A 23,005-nucleotide genomic window follows, 5' to 3' on the forward strand; every position below is an offset into this window, starting at 1 on the left:
GAGAGCAACAGAGCAGAAATAATAAAAAATAAGTTGTCTTTTTGGTGGAAGGAGAGAGAGTTCAGGGATTAGGAAAGAAGAGAATGTGGGCTATTATGAGGGAAATGCTGTGTCCCCATTAATTTTTGTGTAAAACTAAGATTAACCTCACAGTAAGAAGCTAGTGGGAATTCATGGCTCACAGCTAAAGCTCATATCTGCATAATAACCAGATGTAAATATGGAGGAACATAGTGATTTCTCTTCAAGGAAGACTGCAAGGTTAAACATTCTAGTATTATTCATGCCAATCCTCTAAAATGTATTGGAATCAGCTGGGGAGGGAATGCTTAGGGGTTCACCCCTCCACTTGAATCTCAAGTGAGTTCTGAATGGACACCACCTCCAAAAGCTTGGACTGACAACTGGCTAAGGGAGTAGATAGAGGCAGCTGGGAAGAGCCTGGGACTCAAACCCATGACCCACCCACATTCCATCATCAGGGAGAAGGATCAGGCAGACATTTCTCTAAGTCAGGAATCAAGTTTAGTTCATTTTGTAGATTTGGCCTTAAGACATAATTGAAATTAAAAGTCCCCATGACATTTAAAAAAGTTTTCTAATTACTCTGCTTTCATTCTCTGAGAAGGTAGGGTTGTCTCATTTCATCATATCTGAGGTAACGTTAGATACTGTATTAAGAGTTTATTTTGGCCGGGTGCAGTGGCTCATGCCTGTAATCCCAGCACTTTGGGAGGCCGAGGCGGGTGGATAACAAGGTCAAAGAGATTGAGACCATCCTGGTCAACATGGTGAAACCCCGTCTCTACTAAAAATACAAAAAATTAGCTGGGCATGGTGGTGCGTGCCTGTAATCCCAGCTACTCAGGAGGCTGAGGCAGGAGAATTGCCTGAACCCAGGAGGCAGAGGTTGCGGTGAGCTGAGATAGCGCCATTGCACTCCAGCCTGGGTAACAAGAGCGAAACTCCGTCTCAAAAAAAAAAAAAAAAAGTTTATTTCAGCACACTGAAGAATTATTCTCTGAGGTGCTCGATTGTTACTAGAAACTAGGTTGTTACTGGGGACTGCATGCTCAGGTAATGATGGAAAAGTGGAAATTAAGGATATAAGTAAGTTTTAAGTTTTATTTTTTTCCCCATCACCTAGACCATAAACCTAATTCTGAAAAAAAAAAAAATATATATATATATATATATATATATATATATATATATATATATATATATAGCTGATTTAGGTAATTATGAAGACACCTCGGATTAAACAGGACTTCTCCTGGCTCTAACAGATATTGATAACTTTTCAAAGGTTGGTAAATTTTCTCACTTAAACTAACCAGATATTCTTATTAGATTTAAAATTTGAGATTATAGGTCATGCTCTGTTGGTATGATAGTATTTTATTTAAAACTCATTCTATGTAGTACAGTATTTTTAATTTTAACAATTACAACAAATATTTCATTACATGAAATCATTCTCACATTGTGGTTGAGAAAATTGCTCAGGGTTGCAAAGCGAGTTAAGTAGTGACGCTGGGAGTTGAAACGGGGTCTTTTTTCCCTGCTGTTCCAGGCTGCTTTTTCAGTAATGATTTATGGTAATTGGCTTGTATTGTATTCATTTCTAGGTGAAAGTCTATTTAGTATTCATAAAACATCCCATTTAAATTTTCTACTAAAATGAGTATGTCCAGCGCCATGCGTATTTGTATAAATAATAGATTTTGTAACCTTTTTCTTTGCCCTTTCTCACAACTGATATAATAGGAGCCATAAAAATATTTAGTGAAGAAACATTTAATTTAAATAGCAGGAGATAAAAGGGCAATCCAAAGTGACAATTCTAATCAAGCATAAAACATGTAAACTTCCAAGTATATTGGGTTTCGGTTCTTAACCATTATTCAGAAAAAGGTCTTTGTTACATGTCTTATGATACAAGATTGGAAGGAAGAAAATTGAGCATGGATTCACATTGTTTTGAGTATCGATATGGTTGGAACACAGCATATTATATTTATTCTATTAAAGTTCCTGAGTTTGATCTTTTCAGATATATTTCCAAAAAGAAATGGAGTAATTTCCCATTACATTTAATAAAGAAGATAATTATTACAACGTATTTCTCCTATGGAGGGGACAGCAAATTGCACTGCTTTTTATATGCAGACCTTATGATGATTGACAGGAACTTGGAAATGAAGGTATTTATTCATTTTAGTTATAACAGGTGTAAAAGAGAAAAATAAATATTTGTTCTATGTAGCAGGTGATTCTGTATTTCAGTATAACCCAATAGAAGTCCCTATATGTAACTTAATTTTTTCTTTGTCTGGTTCTTACTTTTGGTTCTGAAATGCAGAAGTGAATCATTAGATATGTTTTATGATGTTCATATATTTGTGGGTTTTAAAAAGATATTTCACGAAGACCAATAGACATTTGTTATGTAGTTGGATTTGCTTGGGACAAGGCATCTTTCATTCATTTGTTTTTAGTTAAAGACAGTATGTTTGGTTAGCTACCTATGAATGTTGCCAAATGAGATCTAAGGAAACCATGATACGTGAAAGACATCAGGGCTTTACATTCCTGGAGATCAGTCATGGAAAGAAAAGCCAGTCCTGAGATCAGTCAATTAGCCAGGCATGCTTAGTTTTCTCTGCTAATAGCATGGCTTATTTTTGCCCAGTAGGGTCAAATGTTAACACTAGTTTTGACTCAGCAGTGGTACCCTATAATATATTTGAATTTAGTTATTTTAGAATATCTCCATTCATTACACAGCAAGACATTTTCTGGTCCTTCGACATTTTTATTTGTCAGAAGTAGTTTATGACTTCCTGCAGTCTACTTACTGTTTATACTCAACCATGTGCAATCACAATAATTATTGATTGAACAATCTAGTCTTCGTTAACAGTATGTTAAGTATTCTAATGAAATATGCACCATTTCATAATCTACAAGGGTTGGAACCATTTGAATTCATAATATTGATTATGAGAAGCCAAATTTCAAAGAATAGTCTGTGCGGAGAAAAAATGATTTCTAAAATTTATTTTTTAAAAATCAGACCCAAATTATTAAAAACTTCACTTAACTAATGAAGTTAAATGCTTAATGAAAGCTGTTTGTCATGGTCTCAGCCTCTGTTGGAAATAGTTGTCAAATATTTAGTACGTGGTACATCAACCCTCTTTGATGCTTAAGCAACCTTAGTGCCCCCAGGCCAGTGCTCTGAAGGTCCTTTAAATGGAGATAAAGATCAGAACTGACACAGGGACCCCAGGGACCAATCCTGGAAAAATGTTCTGTTTGTTTTGTTTTGTAACTAAACAAATTCCTGTGAACCCTTTGTTGTCATTTTTCTAAATCCTTCAAAACAAGAAGAAGCATCTGGAAGACACAACAGATTCAGGCGACAAAACATTTCAAGTTTCTGCTACAGGTAGAGTCATATGTTCTTTAGAATTTCTGTTGAAATAGATAAAATATTTCCATGACGGACTTCTATTGTCTCTTGGAGGCACTTACCGCTTTTGTTGTGGTTGTCCTTACCGTTGCTATTTAAATAACTCTCTTCAGCACGTAGACTACATGCCAAATGTATTTGTAAATGATTTGTAATGTGAATGATTTGTAAATGAATGATTTGTAAAATCTGTACATACATTACTTCAGGACAGAGTTAGGGCCCATTTAGATCTGGTGGCTGCTGCTAATGAACATAAGTTCCATCTCTGTTCAAGGTTTATTTCAATGACCATAGATTGTATCTCTGACTATTATGAGTCATCTCATGAATGAATAAGCAAGAAATAATAGATTTGCAAAAACTATCTCAAGGGTTATGATCTACATATTGCAACAATATTATTAGCATCAAATTAATAGTAATTAATTGATATGTAATGAATATTAATATTTGTATCTAATTACTATTAAAAAGTGTGGATGTTTTCTAGTTTATCTGTTTGTCAAATCAAAACATTAGCTTTTTTTAAAGTATTGTATATAGAAACAATTTACCAGCTAATTGTCAAATTATTTATTTTCTGTGCTTCAGTTTTCTCATCTTTAAGTTACGGCAAAAGTAAGTACCCATGTGAGAGGGCCTTTGGGAGGATAAAAGCAGATAGTATGCAAAGTAGTTAACAAATCATAGTGCAGAGGAATATCTGAATAAATGTTAGCACTAGTTATTTGAGTTTTTCAATAATTTTTTTTTTTTTTTGAGACAGAGTCTCACTCTGTTGCCCGACTGGAGTACAATGGTGCAATCTTCGCTCACTGCAACCTCTACCTCCTGGGTTTAAGCAATCCTCCTGCTTCAGCCTCCTGAATAACTGGGACTATAGGTGCATGCCACCACTCCCAGCTAATTTTTGCATTTTTAGTAGAGATGGGGTTTCACCATGTTGGCCAGTTTGCTTCACGGAGCAGGAGTTGTATCCTTTAAATTTGCCTTTCCTTCTTTTTCTCTTGCTCTCTCAGTTCTCCTTCTGAGTGTTTCATGTATCCAATTATTACTATAGAGGTTATTAGACCAGTAAAAACAACAGCTTTGCTCTACCTTGTTTAGGAATTCACTCTTTCTCAAGTTTTCCTGTTTCTCAGAAGGGTTACAACTGGCACTGGTAGACTCCTAAAGTGGCCAGGACCTAAAGTTTCTCTCGTTGCATTTTGGCTTAAACTTTTACCAGAATTTGTTTTTAAAAATCATTTTTCTTAGCTGTTCTAGTTGAAAGTCCATTTTCTTTTTTTATCTGTAAGTTTTCTCCCTTTAAATGTCCTGTGATACAGACTCCCCCATAAATCATGTTCCCTGCAGTTTGGTCTCTGGCATCAGTTTGCGTCTTCACTTTAGAATAATCAGATCTCCTTCGGTGCCAGGACGTTTCCTTGAGTCACCCGGGAGGGCCACTGTGTGACTGGACACCACATCCTGAAGTACACATGTGCAGTCACCCTCATTTGTAATCACAAAGGCACTCTGCGATCATGTTGGCCTTGTGATCCGCCTGGCTTGGCTTCCCAAAGTGGAGTTTTTCAATAATTTTAAATACATTCCAATAGGACAGATACTAACATTCATTCAACAAATACTTATGAACCACTTACCACATGCAAGTCCCTGGTCAGATCTCTATCTGTGACCATCTTCAAAACCATTTCCACCCTATTTTTAAATACTGTGCTGTGTTTAAAATGTTTCCTAAGCGCTTTGCAGAAAAACCAGACAAAGCAGAAGTAAAGCAAATAAATCAAACAGGTCATCTCTAACAGCTTACGTGAAGTCTCCTTTCTAAAAGTTTGAAAAGTAGAATCTTTCTGTGCATCCTCAAAGGGAAGACGGGCTGTCAGCAGGCAGAAGAGTGTGTGAGATCTTTGTAGATGCCGCAGCACCATCTGGAAGGGAAGGTATGTATTGCCTAGGCTCTTCTGGGGTTGGCTTTATTCTTGGTGCAACCTAGCAAGGAGTGGGCGCAGAGAGGAGCAGTCTTTGCTGAGATCACTGCTGGGACCTCCACAGAGCCCAGGCCTATCCAGAGACCAGCGTTGCCTAACAACAATGTTGAAGCCTCCTGAGGCTGTGAGGAGCCCATCAGCCACTTAGTGGGCTGCCTCTGCATCTCCAGTTCTGTTGGGAGCAGGGATGCTTATTGTGGCCTGGGAACCTCCAGGTTACTCACAACTGGCACAAGAGGGTATCTGAGTGACGTTATTAAGCTGTGACTAGAAACAGTTGATTGGAAAGAGTGGTATGTGGTTTGACTGTGGGTAATTTCGTTTTTGTAAGTCTTGGGTACGTTTTTAAGAACTGTCGGACTCTAGATGTAAAAAGCAAGCTTGAGCCCACTCCTCCAGTTCTTCCATTTAGTAAACGAAGAAAGCAATGTTCAAAGAGGGTAAATACTCTCATACAAAGGGTTGTTTGGTTTTTTCTTGTAAATTTGTTTAAGTTTCTTGCAGATGCTGGATATTAGACATTTGTCAGATGCATAGTTTGCAAATATTTTCTCCCATTCTGTAGGTTGTCTGTTTACCCTGTTGATATATTCTTTTGCTGTACAGAAGCTCTTATTTAATTAGATCCAATTTGTCAATTTTTGCTTTTGTTGTAATTGCTTTTGGCTATGCACAATAGCAAAGATATGGAATCAACCTAAATGCCCGTCAATGGGAGATTGCATAAAGAAAATGTGGTATATATACACCATGGAATATGACACAGCCATAAAAAAGAATGAGATCTTGTCTTCTGCAGGAACACCGATGGAGCTGGAGGCCATTATCCTCAGCAAACCAACACAGGAACAGAAAACCAAATCCTGCATGTTCTCACTTATAAGTGGGAGCTAAATGATGAGAACTCATGGACACAAAGAAGGGAACAACAGACACTGGGGTCTACTCGAGGGTAGAGGGTGCGAGGAAGGAGAGGAGCAGAAACAAAGAACTATTGGGTAGTAGGCTTAGTACCTGGGTGATGAAATAATCTGTACCACAAACCCCCGTGACACAAGTTTACCTATGCAACACACCTTCACATGTACCCCCAAACCTAAAATACAAGTTAAAAAAATAAGAGGATACAAAGGGGCCATGTTCATGGCAGCACAGGTTTTGGAGACTGTGCTTGGAATTATATTCCTCCTCTACCCACAAGCTTTCTAAACTTGAGAAAGGCATTATATCTTTCTGTACCTCAATTTCTTCATCTATGAAATGGGCATAATGATCATATCAACCTCAGAAATTGCTGTGAATAAATGAGATCTTATGTAGGTGTTTACTAAAGGACCTGTGTAGCCTATATTAAGTGTTCCAAGTTCCCTCATTATTATTATTCTCATTAGACTGGTTGTTATTAATTTGGGGAGACCAAATCGAAACCAGAAGACAGTAACTGACAATCAGATGTCTCTTCTTGCTCTGAAATTTTGACTCTAAACCACAATGTATCTCTCTAATAAGCTAGATAAATGATAGGGAGAATTTTGTATTTAGTAACATTTGTTTTTGCTATTTTGTTATTAATTTGTGTGTCTCCCATGTCAGCATTCAAAGTACTTCAGCGTATCAGATATTAATATATAAAATTTATACTTGTAACATATTTAAAAGAATTGGATTAATTTATAAAGAATATTCAAAAGTGTTTGTGTTGGGTTTATGCTTCTTGTGACTTTGATCTGAAATGTTTAAGATAATATTTCAAAGCATAACTATAAAAAGGGAAGTTTTAAGTTTGCTAGGGAAAATGTATAGTACTGTCTTTATGACACTGAGATAGGAAAAGGCTTGCAGGTAGGAAACAAAACCCCCAAATCATGAAGGCTCATAAATTCAAGTTCATAAAGAGGCAAAACTTTGGTACTCCCCCAGAACTATTTAAAAGAAAAACTAGATTGGAAGGAAATATTTGCATTATATATCCGACAGAGGATTCTCATCCAAAACATATTTAAATTATTTTACATGTTGGTCAGGAAAAGTCAAATAACACACTAGGAAAATGTTCAGACTGTGAGAATAAGAGCCAGGCATGGTGGGTTCCCACCTGTAATCCCAGCACTTTGAGAGGCTAAGGTCGGAAGATTACTTGGGGCCAGGAGTTTGGGACCAGCTTGGGCAACATGGAGAGACACCATCTCTACAAAAACATTTTTTTAAATGTAAAAATATGCAATTTATGGTAGAAAAAAATACAAATGGAACAGGTACATGGCAAAAAAAAAATACATCTTTAATAAAAATTATGGATATGCAAGTTAAAACAAGATACGGGTTTCTGTTGTTGTTGTCATTTTGTTTTGATTTTGAGACAGAGTTTTGCTCTCGTTGCCCAGGCTGAAGTACAATGGCATGATCTCAGCTCACCACAACCTCTGCCTCCCGGGTTCAAGCGATTCTCCTGCCTCAGCCTCCCAAGTAGCTGAGATTACAGGTATGAGCCACCTCGCCCAGTTAATTTTGTATTTTGAGTAGACAAGGTTTCTCCATGTTGGGCAGACTGGTCTTGAATTCCCAACCTCAGGTGATCTGCCCACCTTGGCCTCCCACAGTGCTGGGATTACAAGTATGGACCACCGCGCCTGGCCAAGATACGGTTTTTATAACCAGGTAGGCAAATATTAGGAACTTAAGCACACCTGGTGTGGCAGGGCTGTGGAGGAAGCAGTGTCTTCAGACACAACTGGTAGAGGGAGGCCTGAGTTGATGGAGCCATTGGAAGAACAATCTGGCAGTATTTATCAGAGCTGCATATGCAGGCTGTATGTTCCAGCAATCCCCACTTACCCACATTAACCCTACAGGAACACTTGCCAAGGGGACATGAACAAAAAAATTCATTGTGTGGTGTTTTTCTATATTGAAAAATTGTAAACAACCTAAATGCCTTTCAATAGAGTAATGTCTGAATAAATGATAGCATTTTCCTTTTCTAGAATACTAAGCAGAACTAAAAAGAAAGCGTTAGATAAATGGATGATCTCCACGATATGTTTTGAGAGAAAATAACCAGTTGCAGAAAAATGTATGCAATGGGATTCAGTTTATTTTAAAAATATAGAGTCATAAACAAATGAAGTATAAAATGAGGGAGTCATACATCTCTATGTAAAAGCACTGGAAGCGGCATGACATGATACATATAGCTCACAGCCGTGGGTGTCCCTGGAGAGATGCTGAAGGTTGTAGGACAGGCATTCAGAGGGGTTTTATGAGGCAAATGAATAATACAGTTGTTTTCGACCTGAGTTGAGACCAGATTAATATATAGATAGGGACCCAAATGTCAGCTTTGTGACTGATGAAGGTGATAATGGAGCAGGTGGCTTAGCTTCATAATCTGGTGGACTTGCAGCGGTCCTGTTCCTCATCTCATATTATTATTATTATTATTATTATTATTTTTTGCTGCCCTGCCTTCCCTCCGTACCACCCATCAGCAGGCTAAGCTTTGGGGCAGTCCATGAGGGAGCCTAGTTCTACATAACCTCACATTGATCAGAGCTAGAAAATAAACAGACCAGTATCTCAATCTTACAGCATTTTCATAGATTGGCCCCACCCTACTTAAAAATATGAGCCAGTGGTCACCACCAACAATTAGGTAATGAGTTGCTCCTTCTCATCCCGAGGAGCAGGGAGGACGAAAGTTGTGGAACACAAGGAGCTCAAGGCCAAGGCTGCTCTCCGGCTTTTACCATTATGATTACTATTGTTCCATGAAGGTGAGTATCACCTACAAATAGTATCACTTACAAGTGATGTTTTAATGTTTTTTTAAAAAGAAAATGTATCCATGTAATACACATGAGCAAAACCAAAAGTTCAATAGAAATCTACAATGATGTTAGGAATTTTTCCCAACAGTAGTTTCTTATAAAAAATGTTTTATTTATTTATTATTTATATTTACTTATTATTTATAAATAATGCTTCCAAAAATGAGCCTGTTGATATAAAACAAATTAAGATACAAAACATGAGAAACTAAATAGCTATGACATGAATTTTCTTTTAAAAGTCTGGAAAGTATTTATCTTGTAGAAATTTCAAATAAGCTTTATGTCAATATAAATATACACTCAAGATATTGAATAGCATTTGCAAAAGTTTAAAACTTATTATAAAGACTCAGTCTCACTCTTGTCTCCAGGGTGGAGTGCAATGGCACAATCTCAGATCACTGCAACCTCTGCCTCTTGGGTTCAAGCGATTCTCCTGCCTCAGCATCCTGAGTAGCTGGGATTTGGTATTTTTAGTAGAGATGGAGTTTTACCAAGTTGGCCAGGCTCGTCTTGAACTCCTGACTTCAGGTGATCTGCCTGCCTCGGCCTCCCAAAGTGCTGAGATTACAGGTGTGAGCCACCACACCCAGCCTATAAAAAAAGTTATTAAAATGTCTGACCATTTATTGTGTGCCAGGTATTCTGCTAAATACTTTACTTTTTTTTTTTTCATTTAATCCTTCTGTTAATACTATGAGGTTGGCACTCTTTTTCAGTTAAGGAAACTGAGGTTGAGAATGGATAAATATTTGCCTGAGGCCTCAGAAAATAAGGTCCCATTTCTGCTGTGTATTTATCTTTTCCTTCATGCATAGTCTTTTCCAGCTACAGGCCCATTATTTGCTAAGCTGAATATGAGCACTTAAAATTAAAATAAATTCATTTGTTTTCTTGGCATATACATTTGCAGTGATTCACAAACTTCAATCTTCATCTACTGAGGAGAAGAAGTTCTTTATTTGTATAAACTATAATTATAAGCATTCATTATTTTTAGAGAAAGAAAATGTATCTGTTTATACTAGGTATTTAAAAATCACCTACGGATTTGCTCTAATTGTCAGTTTCTCCCAAATTATTATTGTTTCTAAATCTCTTAACAAGTAATTATAAATAGATGTGTGGGCATGAAAAATAAGAAAGATATTCAGTGTTTCCTGTATTTCATAAACACCGCATCATTTTCTTTCAACAAAATTTCCATTCAAAGATTGTAATAGTGTTAGGACACCTTCTGGGCTTAAGCAGGTATGAGAAAGAAGCCACAACTTCTTTTCCTTCTGGATCACCTCAGATCTTACTCTACGATGTTAGAAATCCACATGAGATTAATATTCAAATATATGAACATATCTTTGTTTTCATTTGCAGCACAGGATCTTTGATTGTAGTGCTGCTTAATGCTGAACAGGCTTGAAAAGATTTATCAAGTACGGGTGTAAACAACATGTGATTTCATTAAGATAGTTGTAGCTATATTGCGATGATGGCAATTTGGTCAGATTCATAGAACAATGAAGAGCTATCAGGGTAAGAGCTCATGATCTGAATATGCAGACAGTCTTATAATTCTTACCATATGTATGTTTATTTTTTGTAATCTCAGGACAATTTTTTTAGAGACAGGGTCAAACTCTATTGCCCAGGGTGGAGCAACAAAGTGAGACCATGGAGGGCAGTGGCACTATCATAGCTCACTGCAGCCTCAACCTCCTGGCCTCAAGCAATCCTCCCACCTAAGCCCCCCAAGAAGCTGGGACTACAGGCACATGCCACCATGCCAGGTGTTTTAACTTGGCTCATGAACTCTATCATATCTGTTACTGTAGAGAACTCTGAAAGAAAAGTATTTGGAGACTTTGAGTAGATTCTCAAGACAAAAGATACCCAAATGCTGAAACACTGACGCCCTCACTACAGTCAGTACAGGAAAAGGTGAATATTATCCTGGATGCCATTATTCTGATGCAAGCTGCAAAAGTGAGAGCTTGCATTTGTCAAAGTGTAGAGTTGGTTCTTCTTACATCATAAAACATGGAAGCTAACATCTAAATGACTTACCTTAAAATCCCATTTTTTTTCTTTTGATCATACTAATGCATTTTGGGGTACAAGTAAGAGAAGCTATTTTCTTTGCCAAAAATAGCTTGAGAGTATGATCTGAGCTGAGATATAGAAACTATAGAATACCTCATATTTTTTCTCTTGAAAGCTGATTACCCATCTATCCAAATTCATTATTCCGTAGTTTATTCTCAGTGTATTTTCCTAAGATTTGGAAATTTGGCAAGTTCATAGATGGGACCCAAAGTTTCAAACACTCCCTGTATTAACAGTAGATTACAAAGATACCATGAAAAAGAGGAAAGCCATTGAAGATGCCAGCTAGTGCACCTAAAAATCAATTTCATAAAGTTGTCATGTGGAGTAGTCATATACAAAATAATTCACATGTGATATCAGTACAATTTTTCCTTTTTTTTCTTAAAACAAAAATTTCCTTTTTATTTAAAGAAAATAAAAAATAAGAGAAAATAAAGTATATGAAGGATCACACTCAGAAATGGCTTCTTCCTGTCATGCCTCAGGGATGTGAAGCAAAAGATAACGGGTGTATAGATCATAAAATGGGCAGGTTATGGGTGATTCTAAGGGATTTATTGCCCCATCCCCAACTAGCAGCAAAAGTTCTGATGACATGTGAATTAATATGAAATCAGGTTTCATAGTGATTTCAAAGCAAGTTTTCACTTTACTTCAGGGCTGACAGAAATATGTTTCTTTGGAGGGGAAGGATGACGTCACATAGTGATTGAGTCTTGAACCAGGAACCAGAGTACCTGGGTTCTTGCCCCAATCCCATCTCTTGGGTTCTTTGTGATTTGCTATCTCTGATCTTCCATTCCTTCCTTTTCAAAGAATATTACGTGCCATGCCTGCATCAAAAGAGTCTTGCAAGGAAGATCCAATGAGGAAAAGCAGTTGAATTACCTAATAAGATATAAACAGTACTGTGCAAGTGGAAGGTGTCATTAATGACATCAGAATGTCTTTGCGAGTACAAATGAGGGTGACACTGTGTGCATGCATACTGCAGGATGTGGTGTCTAGTCACACGGTGGCCCTCCCTCATGACTCAAGAAAGGCTGCACATCTTGGCACCAAAGGAGACCTGATTTTCCCAAAGTGAAGAAGCAAAAATGATGCCAGAGACCAAACTGCAGTGTAACATGATTTATAGGGGAAAGGGACATTTACGTATTTAAAAAAATGTACTTTCAACTAGATCAGCTAAGAAAAATGAATTTTTAAAAAAATCTGGCAAAAATTTAAGCCAAAATGAAACGAGAAACTTTAGGAGTCCACCAATGCTAGTTGTAATCCTTCTGAGAAACAGGAAAACTTGAGAACAAGTGAATTCCTAAACAAGGTAGAGCAAAGCTGTTGTTTGTACTGGTCTAACATCCTCTGTAGTATTAATGAGATACGTGAAGCACTCAGGAGGAGAACTGAGAGAGCAAGAGAAGGAGAAGGAAAGGCACATTGAAAGGATAACGACTCCTGCTCCATGGAGCAGACCCTGGCTTTAGCACCCTCTTGTGTTTATTCAATATTCTGTGCAAATGAATGTGTTGCCAGCTACATTATGGAGTTCATGGAGATATGTGCTACAGTGATCCTGCAGATAAAAGTCCTTCTTTTTTAGATGAGAAGTTTAACTGAGATAACTAAGTTTTAATCACTTAATTTAATCTTGTCCTATTTGGACTAGAATTTAGGTGTCCTGATTTCTCACCTTTTTGCCACCTTTCATGGTTTTTCACATTTATAAGATAAGATCATTTAATTAACGGACAGTGATTTCAACTCATTTTTGGATTCTGTCTAGCCATCTACACCCAAAATCGTAGTATAGCACATATCTCTAATATTCATATATAAACCCAAATTATCATCACAATTTTGTTATATCCCTTGAGAAAAAAAGATACAAAAACAAGGGATAGAATTTATGCTTGTATTTGTCCATGTGAAGTTACTAAAGTTTGAACAATAAATAGCTAACAAAAATAAATTTAAAAGAAATTCAGATAATTAAACTCAATATTATTTTAAGGAACTATGGTGGCAGGGATTCTAGGCAAAATCACATTTTAGAGAGGGAGAGAGAGAGAGAGAGACAGACAGACAGACAGACAGACAGACAGACTGATTTGGGGGGAAATGTGAGCAATTTGTCAGAATGTAAAAGAGAACTATTTGAATTCTTCCATCAAATCATTTTACCTGGGAAACACTTAGGTGATGAAGGATTGCCTTTTTCTTTTGGCTTCAAGAGACCAACAGGCAGTGATTCCAGCAAACATCATGATTTTAGCTCTCTCAAAGCCTTTGTGTTGAGAATGCAGATGATATATTTGTCTCTGTTTTGTGCTCAGATCTGGAATTTCCTAGAATGTTACCTACAAAACATACAGATATTAATATATTGAGGGACTTTTAGCACAAATGTCAACATTTTTTCTTTGTCACCTACTTAACAATTATAGTATCATCACACTAAACACAGACTCAAACGTCTCTTCATTCCACTCTTCCAGAATGGAACACAAAGATGGTATATTTTGATCTGGATTCATTGCCATCGATTAATAGGACATTAGCAAACACTCCCATTTGGGCAGGCCACTTTTGCATTTTAATTTCATTGCGATCAACATAATGAAGCTGTTGATGGTGTCTTCCATTTTCCCTAGTATTTGCCTCTTGAATTTGAACTGCAGCCCTTTGTGCCTCAATCTGTTGTCGCAGATGGAATTTTTTAGAAGGTTTTTTCTGTTTCTCTGAAGCAGTTAGAATAGGCAAAAAATCACTTCACCTCGTAAGTTTAAATTCCACCAATAAAATCAAAACTTTTATGAGCCATTATGCAATTGTCCCATAGAGTAAAAGGTTCAGCTGAAAAGTGAACCTTTTATTATTATTTCATTGCAACATAATAAAATCTTCCTAGCGGAAGTCATTATTTATTTAAAAATAAAAAGCAGTAGAAGTCTTTAAAGTATTTTTTTACACATTTCAGGCTAAGGTTTAATAATCATACATGTATATACACATGCAATGAATATACAGTTAGAGGTAAAATTTCTGAGAGAAACATTTTTATATTAAAAAGGGGCCAGGTGCAGTGGCTCACTCCTGTAATCCTAGCACTTTGGGAGGCCGAGACGGGCAGATCATGAGGTCAGGAAATCGAGACCAGCCTGTCCAACATAGTGAAACCCTGTCTCTATTAAAAATAAAAAAATTAGATGAGTGTAGTGGTGCACGCCTATAGTCCCAGCTACTCGGGAGGCTGAGGCAGAAGAATCACTTGAACGTGGTAAGTGGAGGTTGCAATGAGCCGAGATCACTCCACTGCACTCCAGCCTGGGCAGCAGAGCGAGACTCTGTCTCAAAAAGAAAAAAAGAAAAAAAAAAAAAGGAAGGACTTCTGATTATGAACATGACCTTGTGACGGGTTTTGGATTGAGCTACTGAAAAGTAATAAACTCTCAAACTGGACAAAAATGATGAAGTAACTGTTCTCAGACATTGGACAACTTGCCACAAACGACTGTCATCCCTAGGAGATGGAATCACAGGCAGGTAGATACAACTTGCCTTCAGCTTTCTGCTTGGGGCACTTTCCACACTGTGATACAAGCAGTTCACCCAGGTGGACAGCAGTGGTCTTGCTGGGTGGAGGAAACTTTAGAGTTCAGGGCCACCGAAGCCGTTATGTTTGAAGAGGCATCTCTAGAGACGAAAAAGCTACACAGAAAAGTAGCTCTAGAAATCTACATATAGGTTCTTTTGAGTCCTGGGCACGCACACGTGAAACTCCATGATTTCTAGCAGAAAAGGGCTATCAGAAGCTCCGAGTTGAACTGGGACACTGCAGGATCCACACTGCTGAGGGGCACTGGCCATCTGACCTGGCAGAGTGGAGCCCTTTCACATAATACCTCAGGCATTCTGTATCACAGAAAAGCCTCACCTTAAAAGTAGGGCTGACCAACCAAATTAAAAAGTGAGTGAAAGGCTTGAATTAGAGATTTTATTTTAAAAAGATATGCATATATAAATGGTTACTAAGCACATGAAAATTTGCTCGATACCAGTAGTTATTAGAGAAATGTGAATTGAAACAACAGTGGCCTCTCTACTACTGCACCCATTGGAGTGGCTGTAATAAGAAACAGGAATACCAATGTTGGCAAGGATGTGGAGAAATGGGAACCATCATGCATTCTAATGGGAATGAACATGGTATATTCACTTGGAAAAACATCTTGCTGGTTTATTGTAACGTTAAACAAAAATTTATATTCAACTTAGTAGGTTCACTCCTACAAATCTACTCAAGAGAATTAAAAACATATATCTACGCAAAGATATGTACATGAATGTTCACCACAGCGTTATTTGTAATAGCCAAAAGCAAGTAAACATCTAAATTTTCATCAACTAGTGATCGGATAAACAAAATATGTGTATCCATACAATGAAATTGTATATTCAGCAAGTAAGTGGAATGATTACTGGTGTATGCTATAAAATGTATTAAGCTAGAAATAAATGCTAAGTGAAAGAAGCCAGGCACAAAAGACTATTAAATATATATGCAATGTCTAGAAAAGGCAAACTTAGGAAGTCAGAAAGCAGATCAGTGGTTGTCTTGGGCTGCAGGTAAGATTTGGAATTGACTGGAAAAAGCATGAAGCAACTTTTTGGAATGATGCAAATGTTCTTACAAAGGATTATCGTGATGGTGACACAATTCTATAATTTTACTAAAACCATCAAAATGTTAAGAAAAAAAAGGGGGCGTATACTAACCGTACAAGAAATGCTACCTAATAAAGCCTAAAGTCAGTTGATTTACCAGTAGATTAACTGCCTGCTAGAATAAACTCAACACTAAAGAAAGGCAACAAAATCCAAATTCTCAGCAACATAGCAGCTGCAATATCCCATATGTGATGAGAGTTACTGGACATGAAAAGAAGCAAGAAAATGTGACCAATACCCAGGAGAAACTAAAGTTGAAAGAAACAGACCTGAGATGACCCAGATGATGGAATTATGAAATAGAAACTTTCCGAGAGTATTATAAATTTGTTTGAGGATTAAAAGAAGAGCATGAACTTTTTTTTTTTTTTTAGTGGAAAGATGAATTTCAGCAGAGAAATCAAAACTATAAAAATTAAATACATGGAAAATCTGGAACTAAAAAAAGTCAAATGAAAAATTCACTGGATGGGCTGAATAGCAGATTGAAACATGCAGAAGGAAGTATCAGTATAACTTAAATATAGAGCAACAGAAAATCTAAATTTAAATAGGGAAAAGAGAGATTTCTTAAAAATGAAGAATTTCAACGGTTGATTGAGATATTATTAAGTGGTCACTGAGGTCATAGAAGGAGAGTGGAGTTCAGAGCAGAGGATACATCTGCAAAAACAATGGCTGAATATTTTCCAAAGGTAAAAATTACTGCTGCACTTCACATGTTTGTCCCACCCAACGCTCAGGTTAAAATTTGATCCCAATACTACAGGTAGGGCCTAATGGGAGGTGTTTGGGTCATGGGGGCAGACCCCTCATGAATGGATTAATGCCCTCCCTGGGGGTGGTGAGTGAGTTTTCCCTCTGTTAGTTGCATAAGAACTGATTGTTAAAAAGAGCCTGGCGCCTCACTCACCCCTTGTGTCCTCTCTTGCCATGTGATCTCTGCACAAACCAACTCCCCTTTGCCTTCCATCCATCATGACTGGAAGCAGCTTGTGGCCTTTGCTGGATATAGATGCCCAACCTTGAACTTTTCCAGCCATCCAAATCATAAGCCAAATAAATCTTTTCTTTTCTTTTATTGGAGTCCTACTCTGTTATCCAGGCTGGAGTGTAGTGGAACAATCTTGGCTCACTGCAACTTCTGCCTCCAGGATTCAAGCGATTCTCATGCCTCAGCCTTCTGAGTAGCTGGGATTACAGGTGTGCACCACCACGCCTGGCTAATTTTTTTTCATATTTTTTGGTAGAGATGAGGTTTCACTATGTTGGCCAGGCTGGTCTTGAACCCCTGACCTCAACTGATCTGCCTGCCTTGGCTTCCCAAAGTGTTGGGATCACAGGCATGAGCCACTGTGCCTGGCCATAAATCTTTTTTCTTTTATAAATAACCCTGTCTTAGGTATTTCTTTACAGCAGCACAAACAGACTAAGAAAATGACTACTAACGTCTCATTAAAAACAATACAACACAGCCTATGAGGGACTAGCATCTTTAAAGAGTTGAATTATCAGCTTAAAATCTGATATCTAAAAAATTATCCTTTAAAAATAAAGTCTGAGATTTTCAATTGATTAAAGTTAAGATCATGTATCACTTATAGCTAGCAACATAAATATCATAAATATTAAACCAAAGTTAAAAAAATGACAAGTCACAAACAAATGTGGTTCATACCAGTGATGCAAAGATAGCTCCATATTAGACAACCTGTTGTTTTACCATATTAATGTTACAAAGATGAAAATTCATCATATCATCTTCATAGATGCTATAGAGGTTTTAGATATGTTCCTTGAGCTCGCAAAAATATTAATCATGAATAGATGGATACTTTCTTAACAAACATACAAAAGTTTCTAGGACCACCACCATGTATAAGACGGCCAGGGGAATAAAAAAGAGAAATGAGGCCGGGCGCAGTGGCTCAAGCCTGTAATCCCAGCACTTTGGGAGGCTGAGGCGGGTGGATCACAAGGTCAAGAGATCGAGACCATCCTGGTCAACATGGTGAAACCCCGTCTCTACTAAAAATACAAAAAAAAATTAGCTGGGCATGGTGGCGCATGCCTGTAGTCCCAGCTACTCAGGAGGCTGAGGCAGGAGAATTGCCTGAACCCAGGAGGCGGAGGTTGCGGTGAGCCAAGATCGCGCCATTGCACTCCAGCCTGGGTAACAAGAGCGAAACTCCGTCTCAAAAAAAAAAAAAAAAAAAGAGAGAAATGAAAAGGAAGAAGCAACTATATTGATATTTGTAGATTCCATGATTGTACACATAAAAAACATAATAAGTGAATTTGATAAGATATGAAGTTAATATCAAAATTCAATTAATTGTGTCAGAATCAGAGCATAAAATAACACCACTTATAATAGCTATAAGATTATAAGAAATAAATATAAGAAATATATAAGATCTATTTAAGATTTTCAAATGCTACTAACATAAAAATATTATCAAAATAGAATGATATGCCTTATTTCTGTGCAGATAGATTCAATGTCGTAAAGTTCAATTTTCTTAAAATTAAATCATGAGTTTAATGTGATCTCAATTTAAATACCAGAGAAAAAATTGTTTTTAGAATTAGGTGAACTAATTCTAAATTCAATGGAAAAATAAATAAGAAAAACCAAGTGAATTCTGAAAAAATATTAATAAATTGTTCCTGTCCATACTCCAAATATTATAGGTAATTAAAATACTTTATTATTGACAAATATATATCTCTATAAATGGGCAAGACTACAGAGTAAAAAAAATAGAAAAATATATATTGAATGTATATTTTGTATATAATAATATTTGAATTTCACATCACTAGAGAAGTGATGATTTATTTAGTAGATAACAGTGGAGTATTTTAGTAGCCAATCAAGAGAAAAATTAATTTGAACCCCCACCTTACTCTTTTCACTAAAATAAATTTCAGATTGATTAAATATTTAGTATTTTTTAAGTGTTTAATAAACCATGAAAATACTAGTAAAAAAACTGGATAATTATTTTTAGTAGTATGAGAGTTAAAAAAAAACCCATTCTAAACACTACACAAAATTCAGCAACTATAAAAAAGACTAATAAATGTGTTGACATAGAAATTTGTTAAAAATTGCATGGATAAAGAATACAGCATGCGAAATGAGTTATAAATGGATGAGATACCTACATATTGATTTTAAAAGGCCAATAATTCAAAGAAAAAATGAACAAAAACATGAAGAAATCGTTCATAGGAAGAGACATGTGAATAAATTTTTCATCTTTGAAAAATCCTCTACCTCATTCATAAGTAAAATGCCAACTAAAACTTCTGTACAGTATACATTCCCCACAAATGATTAAAAAAACACAAACCTTTGTCCACTATTTGAAAGACTATATTGAGTAACAATTAATTTCATATAGTATTGATGACAGTAAAATAATTAGTCTGACCAGTTTGGAGAACACTTTGGCACTTTCTAACATGAAAAATGCATATTTCTGGGAATTTGTTCTATTTCTAGGAATTTATTCTTATTGACATACTCACATGTGGGAAAAATTTGAACAATGATATCTATGTCATATGTGTAACAGCAAAAGTTGGAAGCAAGCTAAATGGCCAAATTAGGAAGAGATTCAATAAACTGTAATTTATGCCTTCAGTGGAATACTATGCAGTCACTGAAAGAACAAATAGTAAGGGTACTCACATCATATTGTTATGTTGTGTTATATTGCATTGTCCTGTATTGCATTGCATTGCATTGTATTATTGTATTGTATTGATATGTTGCTAAAACATAGTTAAAAGGAAAGCAAATTGTAGAACAATGTGTCTATTATGCTACCTTTTGAGAAAAACTATGAATATGTATGCACACATCTCTACTCTTATCCTTTACACAGATTTATGCTACCAACATTCATGCCTTCTGGCTACAGGACTTGGGAGTCGGTAACGGGAAGAAATGGGACAGGCTGAAACTTTATTCTATATATAATCTTTTGTTCCTTTTGAATTATTTACTGTTCGTATGTATTATTTTTAAAAATAGAAAATAAAAATGTTCATAGTTGAATAAGCAGGGTAGAAACATTTCAGTGGCTTTCCATTGAATCCAGAGCAAAAGTTTCTTTCCAGAGGTACAGGGTCCTCCTTGTACTGGCTCTTTCCCATTTCTTTCTTTTTCTTTCTTTTTCTTTCTTTCTTTCTGTCTTTCTTTCTTTCTGTCTTTTCTTTTCTTTCTTTCTTTTTTTCACTCTTGTTGGCCAGGCTGGTGTGCAGTGGCTTGGTCTCAGCTCACCGCAACCTCCCGCTCCCAGGTTCAAGCAATTCTCCCACCTCAACCTCCTGAGTAGCTGGGATTACAGGCATGCACCACCAGGCCGGGCTAGTTATTATTTTTATTTTTAGTAGACATGAAGTTTCTCCATGTTGGTCAGGCTGGCCTTGAACTCCCGACCTCAGGTGATCTGCCCACCTCGGCTTCCCAAAGTGCTGGGATTTCAGGCGTGAGCCACTGCGCCCGGTTCTCCCATTTCTTAAATCCCGCCTTGTTCCTCCAACCTCCTCTCACTCTGCAGTTTCCAAGTCTATTGACCTTCTTTCAGTTCCTTGCACAAGTCAGTTTTGCCCCCTCAGAGCCTGCACACTGCTTGCTTTCTGTCTCCAACTCTTTTGTCCAAACTCTGAATTCTTGGGCACCCTCCCTTTCTTACTCTTTTGGCTTTGGGGTGGTCACCCATTCAGAGAGATCCTTCTTGGCCATCCACTCTAACGTACAGCCCTTTTTCCTTAGTCTTTTCTTGGGGCACCTAATTCCTTCCATTCATACTTAATTTCTTTATCTGTTGGCTCCTATAGTATTTTCCCACACCCCTCCCCAGGATGGTAAAATCCTTAAGTTACCATTTCTATGTTATTGTCTCGTCAATACCTGTAAGAGTACCTGACACATAGCAGCTGAGTTTGAATTCTAACATCTCTTGAATAAATTAGTTCATCCATTTAAGACCAAAAGTTTGTATTACAAGTTAGCATGAATAAATGCCTTACTGATTGGTATATAGGCATAAAAATATGGCCCTTATTTTCAGTATTTTAAACTCTCAAGATGCCAAATATTTTCTACTGCTTTCTAAGCTGAACTTCCTGGCACAGCTGGTACATGCATATTTCTTGACAATCTCCAAGCTTTGATCACTTAATAAGAAAAAAAAAAAGAGCACAGAAAAATGGTATTTTAGCTGTTACTAAATGGGCTAATAACACCAGTAATAGTGTTTAAAAATTTTTCAAAAATGTCCGATTTTCACAATGGCATTCTGTCTAACAGTAAACTGAGAGGTAAGCTGATATATTCAACCACCCTTGCTTAGGAGCACTGTTACTTTGTCTATATTGATTTGTTAAAACATTGTTCATTGTCAGCCAATCTAAAAAGGACACAGTAGGCTGAGCAAGTGACTCACATCTCTAATCCCAGAAATTTGGGAGACCTAGGTGGGAGGATGGCTTGAGCCCAGGAGTTCAAGATTAGCCTGGGCAACATAGGGAGACCCCAATTCTACAAACACTTTTTAAAGAAGTTAGCTGGGTGCCATGGTGTGTGTCTATAGTCCCAACTACTCAAGAGGCTGAGGTGAGAGAATTGCTTGAGCCCAGAAGTTCAAGGCTGCAGCAAGCCCGATTGTGCCACTGTACCCCAGCCTGGGCAACAGAGTGAGACTGTCTCAAAAAAAAAAAAAAAAAAGTGAATAAAATTTTAAAAGTAAATAAACAAAAAGGATATACTAAAATATATTCAGAAGTCAATAGTCAATATTGTTTAATTTTGCTAAAATCCAATACACAGTGTAGTTCCAGACCTGAACTTTAATAATTGTACCAATGTAACATGGGAATGCCTTTCATATTTTAAACTGCTTTCCTACATGTTATTTCATTTGATGCTCACTATGAAACCACAGTAGAGATTATTTTGGCCAGTGCTTTTGTAAAATTATAAAATATTAGACCTGGAAAATGTTTATTGTCATTTACTTCTATTCCTCATTTTACAGATCAGGAAACTGAGGCGGGAAACATAACAAAAGTATGTTCGGGTCTCACAGCTAATGAGGGGCTAGAACCAGGATCTCAGTCCTCTCTTGGGCCACTAGACAATGGCTAAATATGCTTCTGCAACACCTTCATATTAGACAACTGACTTTTTAAATGTACAAATTAGTTTTGGTACTCAATCAATTACAATATTTTTCTTAAAACATGGAATATGGTTCTATCCAAAAGATAATCAACATCCCACTACCCAAATAAAACTATTATTTTTATTTTTGGATATTTTCTTTAGTATCTTTTTTTATATGTATGCTTCATAGAAATGTGGTGCGTGGGTGTGTGATTTTTTTTACCTCTCTTAAGTGCATATTTAAAAATTTTTAATACACAATATTTGTGCACATTTATGCAGTACATGTGATACTTCATTGCATGCATAGAATGCATAATGATCAAGTTAGGGTATTTGGGCATTTCCATCACCTCAAGCATTTACAGTTTTTTTTTTTTTTTTTTGAATTGGGAACTGATATGGTTTGGCTCTGTGTCCTCACCCAAATCTCATGCTGAATTGTAATTTTCAATGTTGCAGGAGGGATCTGGTGGGAGGTGATTGGATCATGGGGACAGATTTCCTCCTTGCTGTTGTCATAATAATGAGTGAGTTCTCATGAGATCTGATGGTTTAAAAGTCTGTGACACTTCCCTCTTTGCTTTCTCTCCTGCCATCATGTGAGGACATGCTTGCTTCCGCCTTCACCCTTCTGCTATGATTATAAGTTTCCCGAGGCCTCCCAGCCATGCTTCCAGTA

The 23,005-nt window shown here is 36.9% G+C and overlaps 1 long non-coding RNA gene across 1 annotated transcript; it reads left to right on the forward strand.

Moving 5' to 3' along the window:
- The first annotated feature begins 1,296 nt into the window (after nucleotides 1-1,296).
- Nucleotides 1,297-21,919, forward strand: LOC141584396 (uncharacterized). The gene is made up of 2 exons (XR_012517438.1): nucleotides 1,297-5,427; nucleotides 7,860-21,919. It is a non-coding gene; the product is annotated as an uncharacterized LOC141584396 (long non-coding RNA).
- The last annotated feature ends 1,086 nt before the right edge of the window (nucleotides 21,920-23,005 follow it).

The sequence above is a fragment of the Saimiri boliviensis genome, chromosome 4, assembly GCF_048565385.1.
Source record: "Saimiri boliviensis isolate mSaiBol1 chromosome 4, mSaiBol1.pri, whole genome shotgun sequence".
In the NCBI taxonomy this organism is placed as follows: domain Eukaryota; kingdom Metazoa; phylum Chordata; class Mammalia; order Primates; family Cebidae; genus Saimiri; species Saimiri boliviensis.